The sequence below is a fragment of the Pelobates fuscus genome, chromosome 2 (genome assembly GCF_036172605.1).
Source record: "Pelobates fuscus isolate aPelFus1 chromosome 2, aPelFus1.pri, whole genome shotgun sequence".
Lineage (NCBI taxonomy): Eukaryota > Metazoa > Chordata > Amphibia > Anura > Pelobatidae > Pelobates > Pelobates fuscus.
The window spans coordinates 267552593-267574755 of record NC_086318.1 but is presented as its reverse complement, the minus strand read 5'-3'; the positions used below and the strand labels follow the sequence as shown (position 1 = coordinate 267574755).

The window sequence follows — 22163 nt, the reverse complement described above, 5'->3', positions numbered from 1 at the left end:
AAATGGCCGCTGCCACGTGTTCGGCAAACGAACAAAGGCCACCCAGCATTCATTAATTAAGCTGCGGTTAACCGCAGCTTCTGGGCGGTCAATTGACGGCACACTCCAGCTCCCAGGTGGTCCCGCATTCGTTAGTTTGTTCGGTAGATAAAATCTACCGAACACCCCGGCAGAAAAGGCACGAATAAGCCTTTCTGCAGGGAAAATAAGCTTTTTAAAGTCTGGTCCATAGTCCAAAGGAAGCAGGCGAGTACCCAGGCTTCTCCTGCTCATGGTGGCGAGGTAGGTTTCGCCACACTTCTCCCCTTTACCAATTAGACTAACAGGGTACCTGACCTCCTGCCGGTCAGTGCCCTTGTTAGTCCAGCAGCCCACCCACAAGACAGAAATAGCAGTACAGCCCACCCACAATAAACGGTTACTACACCTGGGTAAGGGAGAATCTTGTCCATGTCCAGGTGCCTCACCACGGCTGTGTGGGGGACTGGTAGGCTGCCTTGGTGGGTTGCTGAGGGGGCAGAGACCAGCGGTACTCTGTCCTGGTACCAGCACTACCATGGGAGTAGTCTGGTTGGAGCCTGGTTGCTGGAGACTGACTGTCTCCCCTTTAGGTGCATAGCTTGGCTGCCGGAGGGGGAGACCGACTGTCTCCCCTTTGGGTACACCGCTCTGTGGCTGGGGGACAGGACCGACCGTCCCTACCCCTTGTGCTGTAAGTGCAGAGACCACAGTCCCATCTGCACAGTTGTGGGGCTTAACATCTCTCCTTGGTGGGTTAGGCTGCCGCTGGAGAGAGGGTGTAACAAGCTCCTCTCTCTGGAAGGAAAACTGCCGCTGGGGAGAGGGGTAAGCAGGCTCCTCTCCCTGCCACTCTGCTGGTGGAAAGGGGGACCAGCTGTCTCCCCTTTCATTCTCTTGTCCTGCTGCTGGGGTGCGAGACTGACGGTCTCTGTTCCCTGCAGGACACTCAGTCGCTGGGGAGGAAGGACGGCACCTTCTGCTCCCTGGGGTACACACTGTCGCTGGGGAGGAAGGACGGCACCTTCTGCTCCCTGGGGTACACACTGCCGCTGGGGAGGAAGGACTGCACCTTCAGCTCCCTGGGATACACACTACCGCTGGGGAGGAAGGACGATACCTTCTGCTCCCTGGGACTCACACTGCCGCTGGGGAGGTAGGACGGCACCTGAGGTTGTTTATGTTGGTCGGGGACGGGGCGCCTGGAGGGTGGGGGGAGTAGGCCCACAGATTAGACGCTGAACACAATATGGTACACACAACCTGCAAGTGAGGCCAACGACACACGGGGCATAAAGGCAACAGCTCCTGTGGGGCCAGAGAGAGCAGTCACCCTCCACAGGATTAACAAGAGGAGGCATATACTCCAGAACCCCATAAATCTCGGATACAAACTACCCCCACCCCCTAGGTTCTCCCTTACGTTAGTTACTATCAATCAACACGGTACAGAATGTATTTCTACTGAAAAAAAATGAAAAAAAATAATGAATTAATTAATTGTTGCATATGTGCCCAATCGGGTATCCACTTACCGCCATACCGACAGATACTAACATAACACTTAGATACCCCCTTCTCAGATTGAGAGAACGAGAAGAATTCTTCCGGTACACATCACACTCACGTGGCCCTCGGGCTACCGAGGTCGCGAGCCTCCCATTCGCGAACCGAATCTCATAGGTCACAGTAATTGTACGAACACATTATACATAGGCCGATGCCGCTGAACTGCAGCCAAGACGGAAGCCGTAGGCTCCCGCCCCCATAGCACCCGGAACAGGTGCACAGCCGGATACCCGGCAAACCAGGTTTTTCAGTTTCTATTTTTTGTTTTACTTACGGTTTATATGTATGTAATTTTTATGTCTGCTATCAACAGAAGGGCAAAGACTGTCATCGAGTTTGGATGAGGGTCAAAGACAACACTTCACCAAGAGTGCCAGAGCACAAACGCACCTAGAGGTAACAAGGGGAAGCCCCTTCGGTTCGATGGAACTGGGACGACAGGGACCCCCCGCAAATAGACTTCCTACACGAGGTAACACACAAGAACATGACTGTGGCAAACCTAGCCACTTCTGGACGATATGTAGAAAGGTTGTCTGCAGGCTGTATTGTGTGTTATGTATCTTTTACTGTACGTGTATTGTACTATGGTAGTTCGCATGCTGGCAGCCGTAAGCTACCAGCATGCAAACACTTCGTTCGACGAACCGCGGCTATCCGGGCTGTTCGTCAAACGAATACGGGCTCCCCAGGTGGACCACACACTTAGAGTCGTGTGGCGCTCGTTAAACCTAAAGGCTCTCCTAGGTGGCCGCCGTTCGACTACCGACCATGCGGCGGTCGGCCATCTTGGATCCTTTGTCTCTGCAGCGGTGTTCGGTCGTCGAGTGCCTGGAACTGAAAATGGCTACTCGATTATACGAACACCGCTGGACTTCCAGAGCGTTCGGGAGTTCCGCTCTCATCACATTATGTTCCCCATCGGTGTTCGGTAGTTTCAAACCGAACTCGATGGTTAAGTGTATTTCGTGCGGCATTCGGTTAGTTTAGCTGGGATCTGAGCGGTATTCTCACTAAATGTGGCCGCAGACCCCAGCTATCTACCGAACGGTTGTTCGTATAAAAGCGATGAATATTATGTGAAATACAGATTTTTATGTGAATTGTCAGTTTTGCTGCATTTTAGTGGGAATATCCCTCTCGTGCAGCAATGCCTGTTGGGATAATTACACTGCCTGATGGGAGATATCCCCTGTAACATCTGTAAGGAAACCCCTTGCATGGGGAACTGCATAAATATGGAAGTCTGTGAATAAAGCGAGTTAGTTGACTCCCAAACTGTGTTTCGTCCGGTTATTGGGAGGATTGGGAATATTGCCTTGCTTTCTAACCCCGACTGTGGATTTACCTTTGATACCAGCGGAGATCGTGGACTATACTACTGCATTCCGTTACAATGACCATCTCCCACCGTGAATTGTCTCCCACAATGTTAGAGGACTCAATATCCCAGTCAAAAGACACCTCCTCTATAAAGAAATCAAAAACAAGAACATAGACGTGTTGTGCCTCCAAGAGACACACTTTATGACAGGATCACATGCTACTATCTTGCAACAAGACTACCCTCTTCAGTTCCATGCCACCACGACTAACAAGACTAAAGGGACCTCAATACTAATTAGTAAAAATGTTGCGTATCTCCCTCACTCACATCACATTGACCCGGAAGGCAGATACGCTATTATAACTGGTACGCTAAACGATATGCCATACACCATTGCGAATATATATGCCCCAAACACGAATCAAAGGAATTTCCTCCACAAAATCATATTGAAATTGCAGCACATACAACATGGCACCACGATAATATGTGGAGATTTCAACCATGCATTCGATCCAACGATCGACACGACCCTGGCCACGTCCAGAGCGCGGTCCGCACCCCTTAAAAAACAAAGCAGAGCAATGAGAAACCTCATTCACAGCCACCATTTATATGATGTATGGAGAGACCATCATGTTGGATAAAGAGCTTATACGTTCTTTTCCCCAGTACACAACACATACTCCCGCATTGATGGGTTTCTCATCTCAGGTTCAGACATGAACCAGATAACCAACTGTGACATAGGACTCATCTCGTGGTCCGACCACGCCCCAGTAGAAGTGACACTTAAAAACCTATACAACCCTACACATAGGAGCCCCTGGCGCCTAAACACTACCCTACTCCGAGATAGAAACTTCACCGCAGAACTGAAAACAGAAATGACGCACTACTTCCAGACCAACGACACTACAGATATCTCACGCAACACTCTATGGCAGGCACACAAATCAGTTATACAAGGAATGCTAATAAACGGGCATCCTACTTGAAAAGACATGCCCACACACAACTGCTAACATGCCGCAAAGACCTCCATCCACTCACAACACAAAACCAAATCACACCCACGAGGGAACTGAGAGAACGCATCCTGCAGGCGACGGAGCACATACACAAATTATCTCTAGAGCAGATGGGACATCATCTGAAGAGACTCAAAGCACAACACTACTCCCAGGGTAACAAAGCAGGCAAATTGCTGGCACAAAGAATTAAGGCACAACAAACTGCACAGAAGATAGCATACATGGTATCCCCCACTGGCAATAAAATAGTAGCGCCCAAAGACATTAGCAACGTATTCGCAAAGTACTATGAAACGTTATACAATCTCAGAAACGACCAAACCATACCTCAACCACAAAAACCCGACATATCCAAGTTCCTAGACAAGGTTAATTTACCCAAACTTACCCCCGCACAACAAGCTGACCTCTCAGCCCCCATTACAGAACCAGAGGTGCTGAAGGCCATAGCCGCGTTGCCCGCGAAAAAGGCCCCAGGTCAAGATGGTTTCGCCAACGGTTAATACAAACAGTTTCAACACATCCTGGCCCCACATATAACAAACGCGTTTAATGAAGCAGTATTGCGGCAGGAAATGCCCCCAGAAACTCTGAAGGCACACATAATCACGCTCCCTAAGCCAGGTAAACCACCAACACAACCGCAAAACTTCCGCCCGATTTCGTTACTCAACACTGACACTAAACTCTTTGCAAAAATATACGCCACCAGACTAGGCGACATACTCCCACAACTCATAAACAACGACCAAGTGGGGTTCGTGAAGGGACGCCAGGGAGGAGATAACACGAGAAAGGTGGTAGACATTATTCATAGTGCGCACAAGCAACACATGGAATGTCTAGTCCTTTCCCTAGATTCAGAAAAGGCCTTTGACCGACTGGGTTTCTGGAAGCAGTCCTCTGCAAATTTGGGCTGCCGGAGGCGTTCCGCTCAGCGGTCGGGGCCCTGTACAAAAACCCATCAGCACAGGTGATAACGGCAGGCTTTACATCTGATGCCTTTAGCATATCAAATGGTACAAGGCAGGGATGCCCACTATCTCCCTTGCTATACGTACTAGCTCTGGAGCCGCTAGCGAAACTCATCAGAGCAAACAAGGCCATCCATGGCATAACTATAGGAGACAGGGAATTTAAACTAAATCTATTTGCGGACGATGTCCTGCTGACAATGACCCAACCCCTGGTCTCCCTGCCACACCTAATGGAAACCATCAAGGAGTACGGACTTAATTCGCACTATAAATTAAACATTACCAAATCCCAAGCTATGGGCATAGGAATCCGCACAGAACTCCTACAACACCTTAGGGACACATTTTCATTTGATTGGCGGAATAACAACATTACCTTCCTGGGTGTCCTTATACCCCCCACCTACCCAACCTGTTCAAACTCAACTTCACCAAACTCACCAAGTCGTTTACAGACACTGTAAGAACATGGGAAGGCAAATATTTGTCATGGCTGGGAAGATTAGCAGCATTTAAAATGACCCTGCTCCCCAAGCTCCAATACCTCCTACGTATGATCCCTATCAAGGTGCCGGGAAAATACTTGGCAGAGATTCAGTCACTGATGGTAAAATTTGTATGGGCAAACCACAAAATTAGAGTGGCCACCAAACTTTTACAAAAACCGGTAGGTGAGGGGGGCTTGGGAATGCCTAACGTGAAGGTGTACTACCGCGCCACGCACCTAGCAGCCATAGCAACATCACACTCAGGGAAAGAACCACCTCAATGGGTATACATAGAATCGCAATGGACATGTAAACAAGGAATACGCCACCTGTACTGGACACCTCACACACTACGCCCACAATATCCAGACATGTTGCCACCGACAAGGATACTAATACAAACCTGGGACAAGGCCAGCACCTCGACAGGTGGGCACTACCCACATATAGGTAATATGCCAATAATAAGTATCCAGGCAAACATCCACAATTTCGATCACACACCGTGGCTAGCAGGGGGATGTACGCACTTGCGACAGGTGTGCGAAAGGGGCAAGATCCTACCGTTCCCAATCTTACAATCCAAGTTCTCCCTGTCAGCTAAACAAATTTTCCCATACCTACAACTGAAATCCTTTGTGGCCGCCCTGCCACTACACGAAAACCCCGAACCACAGCCCACCAACCCCCTAGAACAACTGTGCTTGTCAAACACGTTGTCTAAGAAAATCATATCCAAACTGTACTCGATACTAACAAACGCCCATGACGACTCGCAGAGTGACTTCAGGGTAAAATGGCAGACTGACCTAGGACATGAGATTAAAGTCTGGAAACATGCTTTCAGAACACACAAAGGGCTCACATCGTGCGCATCACACCTAGAGACAATGAGGAAACTGCTATACAGATGGTACATGGTCCCAGACAAACTAGCCAAAATATACCCAGGAACCAAAGCAGTATGCTGGAGGAACTGTGTGGAACTGGGTACCATATACCATATATGGTGGACCTGCCCAGCCCTGGCCCTGTACTGGAGACAGGTGGAGGCAATAATTGTCCAAACAATAGGAGACACATACCGTCTGACACCAGAGCAGGGGCTACTTTTCATGCACCTAGATCTCTGGCAAAAACCAGAGAGGCAACTAATATTCCAAACACTTATAGCAGCGGTGACACTGATAGCCAGAAACTGGAAACAACCCCAACCGCCGACCAAACAAGCACTAATTAACCAAATCTCCACGAACTGGGAGTACGAAACAATGGCTGGCAAATATCTCAAAGCAAACCACATAATCAGGGAAACGCACACAAGGTGGATGAAATACCTGGAGGGGCAACAACACATATACGAGAACAGGGGGCACTCACGGGAAGTTGAGATTCTCAAGTTACTGAGCGAGCACTAGAAAAGCAGAGACCAAGGGGGACGAGCGATGGGGAGGGAAGCACCCCCCCCCCCCCCACCACAACTAACCCAGGCTCGAGCAAACTCACCCACTCATGGACACTAAGGTGAATACTAAGCCACACATGAGCTCTTGTTAGGCAGAACCTCGCAGAGCAGACGCACAATTAATGTTATTGTTGTTGTAAATAATAGCATAGTTTACTATTCGTTACCCTACTACCCTCCACCCCTCCCCCCCACCCCACCCAATCGAAGTGAAATAAGACAAGGGCCCGACATCCAGATTAAACCCCAGGGACAAACGACAGGATAGCGGACATACAGGAAGGTGCTCACAACTCCACCGAATGTAAAAGATATAACACCACCACCATAAGAACCCGCAATGCATCCCAGGGTCACTGACGATCTTAGCAAGATATACTGAAAGGTACTAATAGGCGGTAAAGGCGGATTAAACTAATGTAAAAACATGTATGTCGTGCACCTGTAGACAAACGCACCATCACTAGAATGATGGACACAAATGTGAAATGCAAATGTAATTCAGTATTGGTTGTAAATCCCTTCCCTTCTTATCTTCTGTAAATTGACAAATTGGAAAAATAAAAACACAACTAAGACTGCTGTAAATGCCCAACACGAATGTAAATGATGTATCGCATAGTTTTACCCACCCTCTTTCCTTTCTGTACCCCTTGTTTTAATACATGGAAAATAAAATTGTCAAATTGGAAAAAAAAAATATTAATAATCCATTAAGATATGTACCTTTGTTGGATTTCCATTTTGTTAGCAGCAAAACTAACTAATATATTAACTAATATATTAATAAATACCACTCCAAGCATATTGATTAAGTAGTTCTAATGTATCTTAACGGTATATGACTTACGGCAATTATCTAAGTCCATTCGTACAATACAAAGTCCCAAACGGACCAGCGTTCGTATGCACGATGATAAGAAGGGCGGTCGGCAGTTTCAGCAGTGTTCGGTAGAAAAAGTGTCCGTTTGGAGTTCCATAAGTTCACCGCTGTTCATTCGCGTGTTTAAAATGGCCGCCGCCTCGTGGTCGACATACGAACGACGACCACCCTGCATACGGTTCCAATTAAGAGGTGTCTGCGGTTAACCACAACATTCTAATTGAGGCCAATAGGTTAACCAACAGCACACTTCTCTTCTGGGTGGCCGTCCGTTCGGTAGTTTTATTCGGTATAAACTGAAATAAACTAACAGGGACGTACGGGCAGGTAATTCCATGAATGCATAACAAAATAGACGAACCAGCAGATAGTACTTAGACAGATGAATCTGTCACATGTATCAAAATGTAAGGATCAAAAACAAAAAACATGAGATTATCTGATTTATAAGATAAAAGATGAACAATGGTTCTTTCTTATATTTCAGTAACTTCATTTTAATTCCCAACACGTTAAAAAGTAATTAAAATGATTAGCTATTTAAATAATCCTTCCTTGCAAACTTGTAACGAGGAAGGACTTCAAGCAGCTGAAACAGAAAAGAACAGTACAACCTATCAAAAGTGTTTTTGGTAAAGTGATGGTCTAAGCACCAAAACTACTTGAAGAGACACTATAGTCACCAGAACAACTACAGTTTAATGTAGTTATTCTGGTGAGTATTGTCAGACGCTTCAGGCATTTTAATGTAAAGACTGCCTGGTAGTCACTCAGACGACCACTAGAGATGTTTCCTGCTGACATTCAGTGTCACGCTCTGCATGGAGAAGCTGAACTTTCCCCAGAGAGATGCACTGAATCAATTGATAATGATTTGCCAACGGGATGTTTGACTCCACCCCCAGCCCGTCTCCTTTCCTATGCAAAAGCATTGGATTGGCTGAGATGATCAACTCTGACCTCAGCCAAGGAGGAGGTTAGGGGGATGGGCCAGTGCCGGCGGACATGCGCGGATGCCATCTTGGTACACCTCCAACCTCCTTTTATAAGATTTTCAAGACATCTAATACTTTTTTTAAATGTGTGGTACAATTTTAAACAAGGTTTTCCTACTTTTAAAGATTATAGCTGTTAAGTGAATTTACTCACATTGGGAAAATGGGTCACATGATGTCAGCTGACTGTTTATTTTTATTCACTACCAAAGATATATATATATATATATATCTTTGGTGGTAAATAAAAATAATAAAAATAAACAGTCAGCTAACATCATGTGACCGATTTTCCCTATCTGAGTAAACTCACTTAACAACTATAACTATATATACACCACCCAAGCATTTTGGATTGAGCAAAACCCTTCTTTTTGCTCTAAAAAAAGTGAGTATGTTTATAATTTTTATATGCTCTTACAGCCTCACGGTGTGCGCTATATTTAATATTTTGTTTTTTATATCTACGGCTAGGATTTTACCTACCCATAGACAAAAAGAAGTCTGCACCTATATCCCAAGAGTGGGGATTATTCCACTCCAGACCATATGCAAGAAGGAGCCATTCGAGGGCTCTAACAAATGTAATGCTCTTGTGTTTATGTTACATATGAATACCTACTTTGTTTGGAGCAAGATTTCATCATGCTATTCATAGCAGGGATTGTACTGCCAAGGCGCTACATCTAGAGCTAAGCGATAGCTCCCTACACCGTAAGTGTAATTCCTTCTGTTTTAATTTGGAAATTTGACCTACTGCTTATTATCCCTACCGACCAAAAGCTATTTAATAAAACTACTCTTGCTGCCAGTACACTGATTCTTTGTCTAATCTAATTTTACTTAAACTGAAATACAAGTATTATGGATAGATTAACTGCCCATTTTAGAAACACTATCAGGATTTTTTTACTAGAGAGAGAATTGAAAGTGAATTTAAAATTTAGGTTAATAGTTGCTAAACTTAATTCTCACTTTAATTGAATAACAATGTTAGACATATTTTTCAATTCAGCCTGGAGGTGGAGCAATTAAGTAGTGGGAGCGCGCACATCCTCGTGGAACGCGGCTGAGGGGGCAACAGAGGGAGCCGACCAGGAGTCAGCAAGGCGGTGAATACCCACAGCATGACACGGAGCCCCACTCAGGACTTGATGCTGGGTAAAGAGAGGGGGAGTCACCAGCAAGAGCGATACCGCACAGCAAGCCACGACAGGAGGATACAGCATGCATGACAGCCTGGGAAATTCATCCAAAGCTAAGTGTGGAACACATTAATGCACGCTGATAGCAAAAAGGGGAACAAATATCTAGCAATACTCAATGTCTTGCTCAGTAGAATAATAAGGTCCTGAAGAGAAAAGAACTAAAAGCCTTTGTAATTTTCTCTCACGGGGTTCAGTGGTTTAGCGGATAGCTCTATTCAGGCAGGGGTAAATCCCCATGTAATTTCTATCATTCTGTTTTTCTGTTTTGTTTCTTTCGTTCTTCCCTGCCTTTTTCTGTGTGGGCTGTTCCTTCCAGTCCCTTTACATACCGTCCTTGCTCATTTGCCAAGTATTCTGACCCTAGCCTTTTTCCTATAACTCCTGCACTAACCCAGCACTATATTAATAGTGGAAAGTGACAATTAGAAATGAAAAGAGAAAAACAATGGGGGAAATAAAGGAAGAAATAGACAAAGGGGGAAGAAAGGGAGAGAAGGAGGAGATTAAAAAAGCAAGAAAAGCAAATAAATTAAAAGAAATGGGGAGAAGGAATGTATTAAAAAGAAAAAAGAAAATAAAGAATATAGAAGAAGGGCAAAATATAATTGGGTCCAAGTGGAAACAAGACGAGGTGAGGGAAGATAACAACACAATAAATTAAAGATACTAAGGAGATAACAATCTCTAGGAGAAAGTAAAACAACTAAGGCGATAACAATCTCTAGGAGAAAGTAAAACAAAATGGCCACAAAAAAGACACAAGATGGTAAACCACTAAGAAAAGAAAGGAAACCTGAAAATAAAACAGAAAAATGCCTCTCCTTTTTCTCACCACAGCAGCCAGGAAACAAGATAAACCTGGAAGAATCCCTCCTGACGAATATCACAACAGAGGGATATATCAACAAGGGATATACTGAGGACAACTAAGAGACAAGAGAGGGAAGGAAGGAATATGACCACCTATTCAGACACCTGGATAATCAATTTGAGAAACTCAGAGAGGAAATACAAGCCAACACCAGGGATATCAATAAATAATTATTAACTGTCAATGCACAAATTCAAGGAACAGAAGAAAAACTAAATGGGATGGAACATAGGCAAAAAATCCACAGAGAGGAACACCTGGCATTGGAAAGAAAATTAACAGAAATGGAGAACAAACTGATAGACCTGGAAGATATATCAAGACTGAACAATTTAAGACTCAGAGGAATATCCGAGCAAGAAGCTGCAAAAAACCTTGAGCCATACTTAGAAGGTTTTATCAAACATCTAGATGTGGAATGGCACTTCAGAATACCTACTATTGAGAGATGTCATACAGTAAATAAACAAGAGGAGTCCCAGACCACCTCCCAAGAGATGTGTTGATATGCTGCGCTTCTTTTAAACTCAAGACTCAAATAATGAGAGCTATAAGAAGCAGAAAAAATTTGCTGAAGAATATGAAACCCTGAAAATATTTCAGGACCTTTCACGGCCAACCAGACAAAAGAGGAAAAATTTCTCTGACAGTACAACAATTTTGAGATATAATTACATCAAGTACCGATGGGGGTTCCCCACAAAAATTATCATAGCACACGAGTCCTGAAAAAACTGGCTAAGTGCAAATAACATTGGAAGTGGCCCCAAACACCCATCAACAAACATTGAGGCTCCAACTGCCTGAAGGAAAAAAGGAGAAAAGAAAGAATACAAGAGACACTTAATTTATAAGCATGGGAGAGTAAAGAATAAGGAGAAAAGTATAAATATGGCAGGATGAAGTAGACAGACAATAAGTTAAACAACAAATGGAAATATATCAACTATAGAAAAAAGACACAAATTAAATTAAGAAGGATATAATTGCACATTAAACACTAAGGTATAATTGCACATTAAACACTAAGAAAAACAAGAAGTTATAACGATACAGAAATAAACACACCCCCTAAAGGATATCTAACAATACTTAAAGGGTAATAGGAAAAAGGGGGGGGAATAGGTCTAAGTAGAGAGATTAGATTAGGAAGAACACAAGTTTTACACGAAGGAATACAAAAATAATTTATAAAAAAAGAAAAAAAAGAAATTAGATAGAAGGCCGCGGGGTCTGAGCGTTGCCACGGGTGTGTGTGTGTGTGTGTGTGTATATGAATGCAGTGTGTATATGAATGCAGTGTGTGTATGAATGCAGTGTGTGTATGATGCAGTGTGTGTATGATGCAGTGTGTGTGTATGAGTGCAGTGTGTGTGTATAAATACAGTGTGTATATAATGAATGCAGTGCAGTGTGTGTGTATACAGTGTGTGTATGAGTGCAGTGTGTGTGTATGAATGCAGTGTGTGTATGAATGCAGTGTGTATATGAGTGCAGTGTGTGTGTGTGTGGTGTGTGTGTATGCAGTGTGTGTGAGTGCAGTGTGTGTATGAATGCAGTGTGAGTATGAGTGCAGTGTGTGTGTATGAGTGCAGTGTGTGTGTATGAATGCAGTGTGTGTGTGTGATGGAGAGCATTGGTGGGGGGTGGGCATTTTTTATTATTTCATTATTATTATTTTAATTTTTTTTTTCTTATAGGATGAATGCAGTATGAATGCAGTGTGTATATGAGTGCAGTGTGTGTGTGTGTGTGTATGGTGTGTGTGAGTGCAGTGTGTGTGAGTGCAGTGTGTATGAGTGCGGTGTGTGTGTATGCAGTGTGTGTGTATGAATGCAGTGTGTGTATGAATGCAGTGTGTGTGTATGAATGCAGTGTGTGTATGAGTGCAGTGTGTGTATGAGTGCAGTGTGTGTATGAGTGCAGTGTGTGTATGAGTGCAGTGTGTGTGTGTGATGGAGAGCATTGGTGGGGGGTGGGCACACTGTATACACACACACTGCACTGCATTCATTATATACACACTGTATTTATACACACACACTGCATTCATACATACTGCACGCATACATACTGCACGCATACACACACTGCATTCATATCCACACACACTACACATATACACACTGTATTCATTATATACACACACTATACAAATACACACAGCTCCCCTGTCTAAACACACTGCTTCCACTACATGTGGCATGTATATTTTGTGCATTTACCTTTAGAAATAGTTTATTTCTTTCAAAATGGTAAATGTACAGAATATCGGTAAATTATCGGCTATCAGCCTGAAAGTACACAGATTATCGGTATTGGCTCTAAAAAAATCAATATCGGTTGATCCCTAACTGAAACCGACATTTACACAAAACACCACACCACAATAAACTCACTCTACAAAAGCAGGCTCCATACACATGCACAATACGCTTTCATTGCCATTTTGTCCCACTTATTGAGACACCAGAGACAAGTTACAAGCAAACATAGCGCAAGCATGTTAATAAAATACAGGGCCTTTTTCTCATGCGAGAGCTCTTCAGCAGGGCTATTTGCACGTGGGTTTCACTTGAAGATCATGACCCAACATGCTCATTTTGAGAGGGGCGTGCTTGTTACTGGTGATAACAAAACATCCCCCTCTCTAGTACGCTCTCTTCTCAGTCGGGCCTAATTTTCTTCCTAGTTCGACCCTGGGTGGCGAAGATGAAATACCGTATATACTCGAGTATAAGACGAGTTTTTCTGCACATTTTTTGTGCTGAAAAACCCCCACCCGTCTTATACTCGAGTCAGTGTCTGTATTATGGCAACTTACATTGCCATAATACAGACCAGGACCGCCGGGCTCATTAGAAGCCCGGTGGTCCTGTTGGGGGCTAGGAGCAAGCTGTTACTTACCTTTACAGCAGCTCCTGGCAGCTCCCTTCTCCTCCATGCTGTTCAGCGCCACTGTAAGGGCCCCTTTAAAAAAAAAAAAAACACGCAGCCGCAACGCAAGTGCTGCTGGGAGGAAGTGGTCACTTCCTTCCAGCTCACTCCGTGCAGGAGGAGAGCCAGGCAGTGAAGAGGGAGAGCCGCACCGACTGCCATCAGCCCCAGCCACCCTCCTGCAACGAAAACGTAAGAAACAGGAGGGTGGCTGAAGAATATGCTGTGTGTGTGTCTGTCTGTATGCATGTCTGTCTGTCTGTCAGTTTAAGTGTATGTCTGTATATATGCCTGTATGTATGTATGTATGTATGTATGTCTGTATGCCATTATGAATGTATTTATGTATGTGTGTATGGATGTCAGTGTCTCTATGCATGTATGTCAGTATGCCTGTATGTATATATGTATGTATGTCATTATGAATGTATGTCGGTGTCTGTGTCTGTCTGTCACTATGTATGCCTGTGTGTCTGTGTATGTGTGTGTCAGTATGTATGCCTATATGCGTGTATGTTTCTGTTTCAGTATGCGTGTCTGTTAGTATGTATCTGAGTGTGTTTGTGTCTGTGTGTGTATTCCTGTGGGTGGGATTTGGAGGCTGCACTGTGGGCGGGATTGGAGGCAGGCCCCAGGGGACCCAGACCCTGAGCTGAGTTAGGGGCCCCAAAATTTCTGGTGGTGGCCCTGCCTATGACCCTGATGCCGGTTTGCTTGTTGTCATTTCTTGAACCACTTTTGGTACATAATAATCACTGTATAACAGGATTACCCCACAAAACGTGTGATTTTGGAGATGCTCTGATCCAGTTGCTCTGCTCACACCTCCCTGCATATGACTTGCACAGCATTCCTAAACACTTCCTGTAAATAGTAATCTAATGTTTACACTTCATTTATTGCAAATTATGTTTAATTTAGATTTTATTATCTCCTGCTCTGTTAATAGTCTGCTAGACCCTGCAGGAGTCTCTTGTATGTAATTAAAGGTAAGTTACATCTGATTGAAAGTGAAACCATTTTGCTTTCATGCATGCTGCGTCAGCTAGAGCCAGGGAATGTGGCTGTACTGTCACAAACACTTGACAGCGGTATGGGAAAGGGGTCATTCTGTATTTTGAAAAGGGTCATAGCTCAGCAGAATTTAGTGATATTTTATTACAGTTGCACACATCAGTTTACAAAGTAAACTGGTAAATTGTAACATGCATGTAAAAACCCATGAAAATAAAATACCATACACTCTGAAAGATATTGGTGCTAAAATTACTCTATAACAAGGCTCAAAATATACCATATGGCATATGTGGTGATGCCTAGTTATATGCATTTATAGGGTAATTTGAACTGTCAAATTGCTACAATGCCCCAAAATGAAAGATAGCCTTCCATATCTAGCTATTCAAAGTCTAACTATAAAAACTCAAACAGTCAGGTCTCATATATTGCTTGTAAATTCACAAGAAAGTGGCATTGGGTGTATTTTTTTTTGTTCAGAAGAGCTTGCTAAGCATAATTTGTGGGAAGGGAGGGTTAATGTTAAAGTTAATGTTCATTTAAAAAAAGAAAATAAATAAATTACCACGAAATTTGACATAAACTGATCAAATAAATCACAGCAAGTTTTATGTTGTGCCCTATTTCACAAAATAAGGTTTTTGTGAGGTGATTCGAGCAATGCTAAATGCCCCAACATGAGATATAGGCCCACTAAATTCACCTATCGAAATTCTAAATGTAAAAACTGAAATGGTCAGGTCCCTTGTATGGCACTACACTATAGCTTCACAGGATAGTGGAAAAGGCATATAGTGGGTATAATGTTTTTAATAGATTTAGCTGAACACAATATGGGGTTTTGTATAGGATTACCACATGTCAGGTTAACAAACTACACATAAAATCAACCTTTTTATGTGTGTGTACGTTAAAAATCAGGAATACAACACAATTTTACAATAAATCAGAGATTGGCAGTTAAATAGTCAAGTAAAAAGTGTCAAATCATGCTTAGGCAAATAGCCTATAATGTACACTTATTACAAATATATACTTTTGTGTGGCAATTATGTTTTCTGAAATGGCTATCAGACTTAGAAATTCCAGTCGTTCCATGTTAAAATTTTATTTTACTCCTTGTATTTTGTGACCTGTAACTATCAAAAATAAACTGCATGCTAGACATTTGATGCACTCTGCAAATCAGGACAAATAAATTAATTTAGTTTGAATTACTTTTCTTAAACTGCACTAATTATTATTGCCAAATGTTTTTTTTTTGTTTTTTGTTTTTTAATAATAAATGTAATGTGTGTATATATATATATATTAAAAGCTTTTTTACCGTTTAATAAATGATATTTAATAATTGTTGGTGCAATAAATGAGAAAGTTGGAAATTACGGTCTAACACACATATAACAAAAATGCCCAATTGTAAAAAAAATTGCTGCTTTGTCCTCAAGGGGTTAATATGAAGTAAGACGTGACATTTACCATTAAATTTTAGCTACAGTTATTTTTAGGAGAGCGGCCTAACCCATTAGACATATTACATTACAACAGACATGTTTATTAAGCAGCTTCTTGTAAGAAGCATGTTCTTAATCCACAATCACACCATCAATGTTATGAATAATACAAGCTAATATAACTTACCACTCCTAATCGAGGAATAATTTAAATACTCAAAGCTTAGTTGTAAAAACGTTCACTGAAAGCAATCCTTTTCATGCAATCCTATGTTTTGTAGTACTGCTATCAACACTGATACATAGTCCAGGAAAGAGGAACTGCAAATAAATGAGAAAATCAGGTAAACACTTATTGTGCTGCCAACTGCACAATGCACATTGACCTAGATATTAAACCAGGTTTGCTCAACTAGGGTAGAAAAATCTTGCACAATCAAATAAAAGCACATAGGGAATCCTTACATTTAAATACGTTGCCATTGTCCTCTGGTTTGATTATGAAATTAAAAAGCAGTTTCAGTAGACCGAGACTCTAATAACGAATATTAGCATAGAAGATGCTGAAGGTGGAATACCCCACCCCTCCAATCCCCATATTCCATTCCGAACGTTCTGGGAATACCGTTGTCATTTTGGTCACCTTAAGAAGGATAATAAGCATTCCGTATAAGACTGTACCCCGATATTTTTAGTTGTTCTATCTGATCGTCTTGACGAGAAGCATATTTGTTTCACATACACCCCCTCACTCCATTCAAATCGTCCGGTCCTACAAACCAGGGAAATCTCCGTGGCTTGCTGATGTCTCCCTTTTTTTCTATCGCCTCCCTTTTTCCTTTTCCAGTACCGCATACGACGTTACATTTCAATGCAAAATATATATTGTGATCATGGATAGGAAAACCCCGCACGTGCTTTCAATAACCAAAGGGAAAGAAAGAAAGACTCACCTAAGCTAAAGATTGTGGTTAAGCAAACTGGCATCGTCCGTCTCACATAAACGAACCAATGTCTAGAATGGAGCTTGCGGCTGATGCGATGCACTGAACAGAGAACTATGCCAGATATGACAACTAGGGGGGAAAATAGAAAGAAATGCCCACAGCGATTTGCCTATTTCAGCTCCCAGGCTTGAATACACCTCTAATTGATTCACTATGGTAACGCGCAGTCCTTCACACCCACGCTCAAACCTCTCCCTCAGATAAAATAGCACTAGCCTGTAAGTGCCCTGGGGAAGACCTTCCAAAAATCATGCCACACGCTTACACACCTCTATTAGCTGTGGAAGGGGAATCCCTGGTATCCTTTGTTCATCACTGAAATGTGTTTGTGTCTATGCTAAAAAAATGTAAATACATTGTTCAACAATGGAAAAAAAAATAAAAACGGCGGGTAATATCCTATTTGGAATACCATGTTACATTAGGCTTAGAACATTTAAATCAGTTGATACTACAGTACAAAAGTGAAATATTTTCTTTGTATAATTTGTTTTAATGACGTAACTGAGACTCTGAGGCCTCTATGACTTCTCAATGCTAAACTCAGAAATAATGCCTCAATTCTAGAACACAGTCATGCTATAGATGTAATAGCACTGATTTTATTTTCCATTGTCTAGTTCGTGTTGAGAGCTAACCCGGAGAAGCAAGAGACACATGGAGTACAGTTGATATCTTTATTGCTAAATAAATTATTATGTAGATTTAGAATGCAAGATTTAAGGCGGAACTGACTATTCTGGAAACAGAACCAGTGGCAAGGATTTTTGCTATACAGAGATCCATTTTGACCTCATAACCAAAACTTTTACTCACTAAACTGAAAATGTTTCTTTGTTTGGCATAGCACAGCTGGAACAAGGACCCGACTCTACAAACATATGGTCCAGACAATTAAAGGAAAAGTAGCCCAATAGGAGGGGGGTGTTATGTCAACACCAATGGCATGCAAACCCCAACATGAGTATTATAGTGCCATGCCCTTGTGGACATGCTCTCTGATAGGAAAAAATTCTTATGTTTTGCACAGTGCAAATTAATTTATCCGCATGACGGTTTATGTTGTCATGCAGTTCAGGGCTTTAATGTTTATTGACGTCAGACTGTCATGCATTAAAAGTACCAGCAGGGCCGTCTTTAATGTGGGGCAAACGGGGCAGCTGCCCCGGGCCCAGTTGCTCCTGGGGGGGCCCCAGAGCAGCTTCACTGTGGGCCCTGCGATTTGCGCAGTCCCCATGGACAGGGCGGTGCAGCTGCACCGAACACTAAAGAAGCACCCCCGGGTGGCTCATGCACTAAGGGCCAGCCCGTGGGCATGTGTCAGCAGGGGCCCAGTCGGGCGCTGTGACAATTAAACAGCGCGACCGGCCCCTTCCTGTTCGGCAGCCGTCTGTGAGGAAGTGGCCGCGCGTCACTTCCTCCCACCGGAGATCAGAGCCGCACGGGAGGAGGAAGGCAGGGAGGAGGGGAGTTCCAGAGGATAACTCCCAACCACCTCAGCCTGCCACTGGACCCCAGAAAAGGGTAAGAACCTGGAGAGTGGCTAAATGTATGTCTGTATGTGTGTGTGTGTGTCAGTATGTCTGTCTCTGTGTATGTCAGTATGCCTGTGTGTGTGTGTGTGTGTGTCAGTATGTCTGTCTCTGTGTATGTCAGTATGCCTGTGTGTGTGTGTGTGTGTGTCAATACGTCTGTCAGTGTCTGTGAGTGTGTCAGTATATCTGAATGTGTGTCAATATGTCTGCCAGTATATTTGTGTGTCAGTATGTATCTGCAAATCTTTTAATATGTCTGTCTGTGTGTGTATGTGTCAGTATGTCTTTCAGTATGATTGCGGGTTGGGTGTAATTGGGGGGGAGGGCAGGGCCCAAGAAAATGCATTGCCCAGGGACCTATTCATATTATAGACGGCCCTGGGTACCAGTGAGCCCCAGGTATTATTGGAGTTTTATCGTGAGTTTTAGCAGGGTTCCGGTCCCCTCACCCTCTGCAACACGCTAATGGTTCGATATGGGTGGGGGCCGGAAGTCAGACACACGGACGCAGCAGCCGAGAGACCACACAAGGTCTCCTCATTGCCGACCAACGTGGGAGAAGCTCAGCTTACTTCAGCAACATACTTAAACAAAGTTCTACACGCTGCAATTGCCATCTATTACTACTATTGGGTTACATTCTACTGGGATGTATTTTACTGTATTACTTACTACTGGGCTGCATACTAATGTATTACATACTACTGGGCTGCAGACTACTGTATTACATACTACTGTGTTACATTCTACTGAGCTACATACTACTGTATTGCATACTACTATGTTGCATATTACATGTTGCACACTGCTGTGTTGCATACTACTGTATTATATAGTATTGTACTGCATACTACTGTGTTGATGCTGCTGTGGTGCATGCTACTGTGTGGCATGTTGCTGTGTTGCGTGCTTCTGTGGTACATGCTACTGTGGTGCATGCTACTATGGTGCATGCTGCCACTTTGCATGCTACTACGGTACATACTGCGGCGTTACATGCTACTATGTTCACATGCACCATGATCAATTCATCTCAATATTATCTACTGATTATTTTTCAGACTGTTACCGGGCATTCTACCCTCATGGCACATATTTTACATGTGGGCAGGATTAGCACATATACATTACTTTCATGGGGCATGTAACACTAATAAGCAGATATAAGATTCAGATTCATGGTATTTGTTATCTCCCCCTTTTCTTTCTGAATTCAAGTATATATATGTATGGTCCATCTGCATTAGATGTGGATCAGCTTCAAGGTTAACGGTTGTGTGTTTACTTAATCTCTTATTGGCTACAATTACTCTGGTCAGTTTATATGGCGCTATTCACCGCCGTACTGTTTTAAGGCTAGTATGTAAGAGATTTCCTTACTTATTTCTCTATGCTTGCTTTTCAGGTTCAAGTTGACTTATATCAACTGCGTTATTTGTTCTATCAAATCTTTATGTAGCTCTTTCGAGTAAGTGAGGTATAAAGTAAGGGGTTACTCTCACCGTTAAAGGGAAAGTACGTTTGTTGCGCTGTATAACATATACTCCTCTTTACTATCATTAGGTTTAAACCTCTCTTCCACTATAATAGTGGTGGAAGTCTCAGATTCTGTGTTAGGTTGTGACCAATTTTCTGACCTAACCAACACTCAAGTGGGTCACAGGTGCTTTTTGCATAAACCCCCTCTCCCAACTACCACCTTCCCCCACCTTTTTAAAGGTAAAAATGTAGTGTTACTGGCTTATCTAGGATAGGCGGCCACTAGTTTAATATTCTGGTTTCTTCACCTTAATCTCAGTGGTCCCACAAGGCCAACCCATTTCCTCCACGCTAGAGGATATTCGCCCCTTGGGCAAAATCATAGTTAGCCGCCTCGCACAGTTGCATAGAGAGGGCCTCACTTGTCACTCCCTTTCTATCTTATGCTTTTAGTTGTCATCGAGAGGCCAACATCCCGCCCCAACATTTGGTGGCAGCTATTCCCTCGCGCCAATCGATAGATAGAGCCTCTCAAGCCACTTGGTATCTAGTAGGGCCTCATCTGTCACCACACTTAGGAATTGTTTCGCCATCTGGCATTCGTTAGCCAGCCACTAACCAAAAAATATGGTACAGTGGCTGATTATGTCTTGACTAATTTCTTTTAACATGTCCCATCTACCTGAAGACACAGACAATTTGTCTCTCCCCAGTTCTCCGGTCAAATCCTTATCACCTTCACAAAAAGGCAACATTGGCAGTCCAACTTCTATTAGGTCATAGTCCATCCCTCACATTACTGCAGAACTTTGCAGACGCAGTATTCCTTTTCCTGCCACGGCCAGGAAAGCGGCGCTATTCAAGCTTATGCGGACCTTCACGCCATGGTTGCTTCACTAGTAGTATCTATGGGCAAGGTCAACGATAGACTGGATAGGATCGAGGCTTGGAGCCCTCCTGTTATGTCTGCTATGCCCTTGGCTACTGTACTCTCCAATGCTCCACAGTTGCAAACGGGTAATTACGTACCTTCTGGTTCTGAAACCCACATGATCAATCCAGTGCATATGGTTCCAGCAAAATATTAAGAAAGGCATCTTGGAGGGGAAATATGTTAATCTTGTTGCATTACTTATTGCCTCACACGATGTTATAGAGAATCGCACTTGTACTTATGGTGATATTTCAGTGGTGTTAAAGGCCAGGGATCCTAGACTTAATAAGAAACTGTCTATACCTGATATTGTGATAGCTTTTGGTATCTCTCGGGGTGTTATTTGCTCAGTGTACCCGCATAGACGAGAGGAACTCGACCTCTATATGCACAAGCTGGTGGACTTGGGAAATAAATACGGTGGGTCATCCTTTTATGATTACAACCGGTTCTTTTCGGCAACAGCGTCTGCAATTTTGGCTCAGTATAACGTTAAAACTGACTGGAGCCATATGGATACTGTGCTATTTTGCAGACACTTTGCTGGTCTCAAGACACCGTCTTGTGCTATTTGTGCTTCCACATCACATGCCTCGGACTATTGTCCCATCATGCCAGAGTCCACACCTGGGGATTTCCATTAGCCACAGACTAGGATGGACAGATCAGGCAAGGACAAACTCGGTCGTCCTATTGTTTACCTTGGAAAGTCGCAGGTGGGTAACAACTTTAATGTAGGTACATGTGGTTATAGTGCCTGCAGATTGTCACATGTGTGTTCACATTGTTTTAGGGCTCATGCCAAATCCATGTGTCCTAATCAAAGTCATGCCAAACCGTATTTGACCGTTGGCTCTTTGGCTCACGCATTAGCCTCTTACCCATCCAAACATCTAGTGCATTTCTTGATTGATGGTTTCACGGAGGGATTTCATACAGGTTTGGTACATATCCCTGCTGGCATT

At 43.3% G+C, this 22163-nt stretch overlaps 1 protein-coding gene across 4 annotated transcripts in view; it reads right to left on the bottom strand.

Moving 5' to 3' along the window:
- GNG4 (G protein subunit gamma 4) overlaps nucleotides 1-17497 on the bottom strand; it is a 232627-nt gene extending 215130 nt beyond the window's left edge. Inside the window, exons 1-2 of one of the 4 annotated variants that reach the window (XM_063441243.1) lie at nucleotides 17197-17497; nucleotides 16431-16564 (exon numbers count right to left, since the gene is read on the bottom strand). The gene's annotated coding sequence lies outside the window, so the exon portion shown is untranslated. Of the gene's footprint in view, nucleotides 1-16430; nucleotides 16565-16708; nucleotides 16747-16985; nucleotides 17102-17196 lie in introns of those variants that run through there. The other 3 variants (XM_063441244.1, XM_063441245.1, XM_063441246.1) reach the window with 3 other exon arrangements.
- Between the last annotated feature and the right edge of the window lie 4666 nt (nucleotides 17498-22163).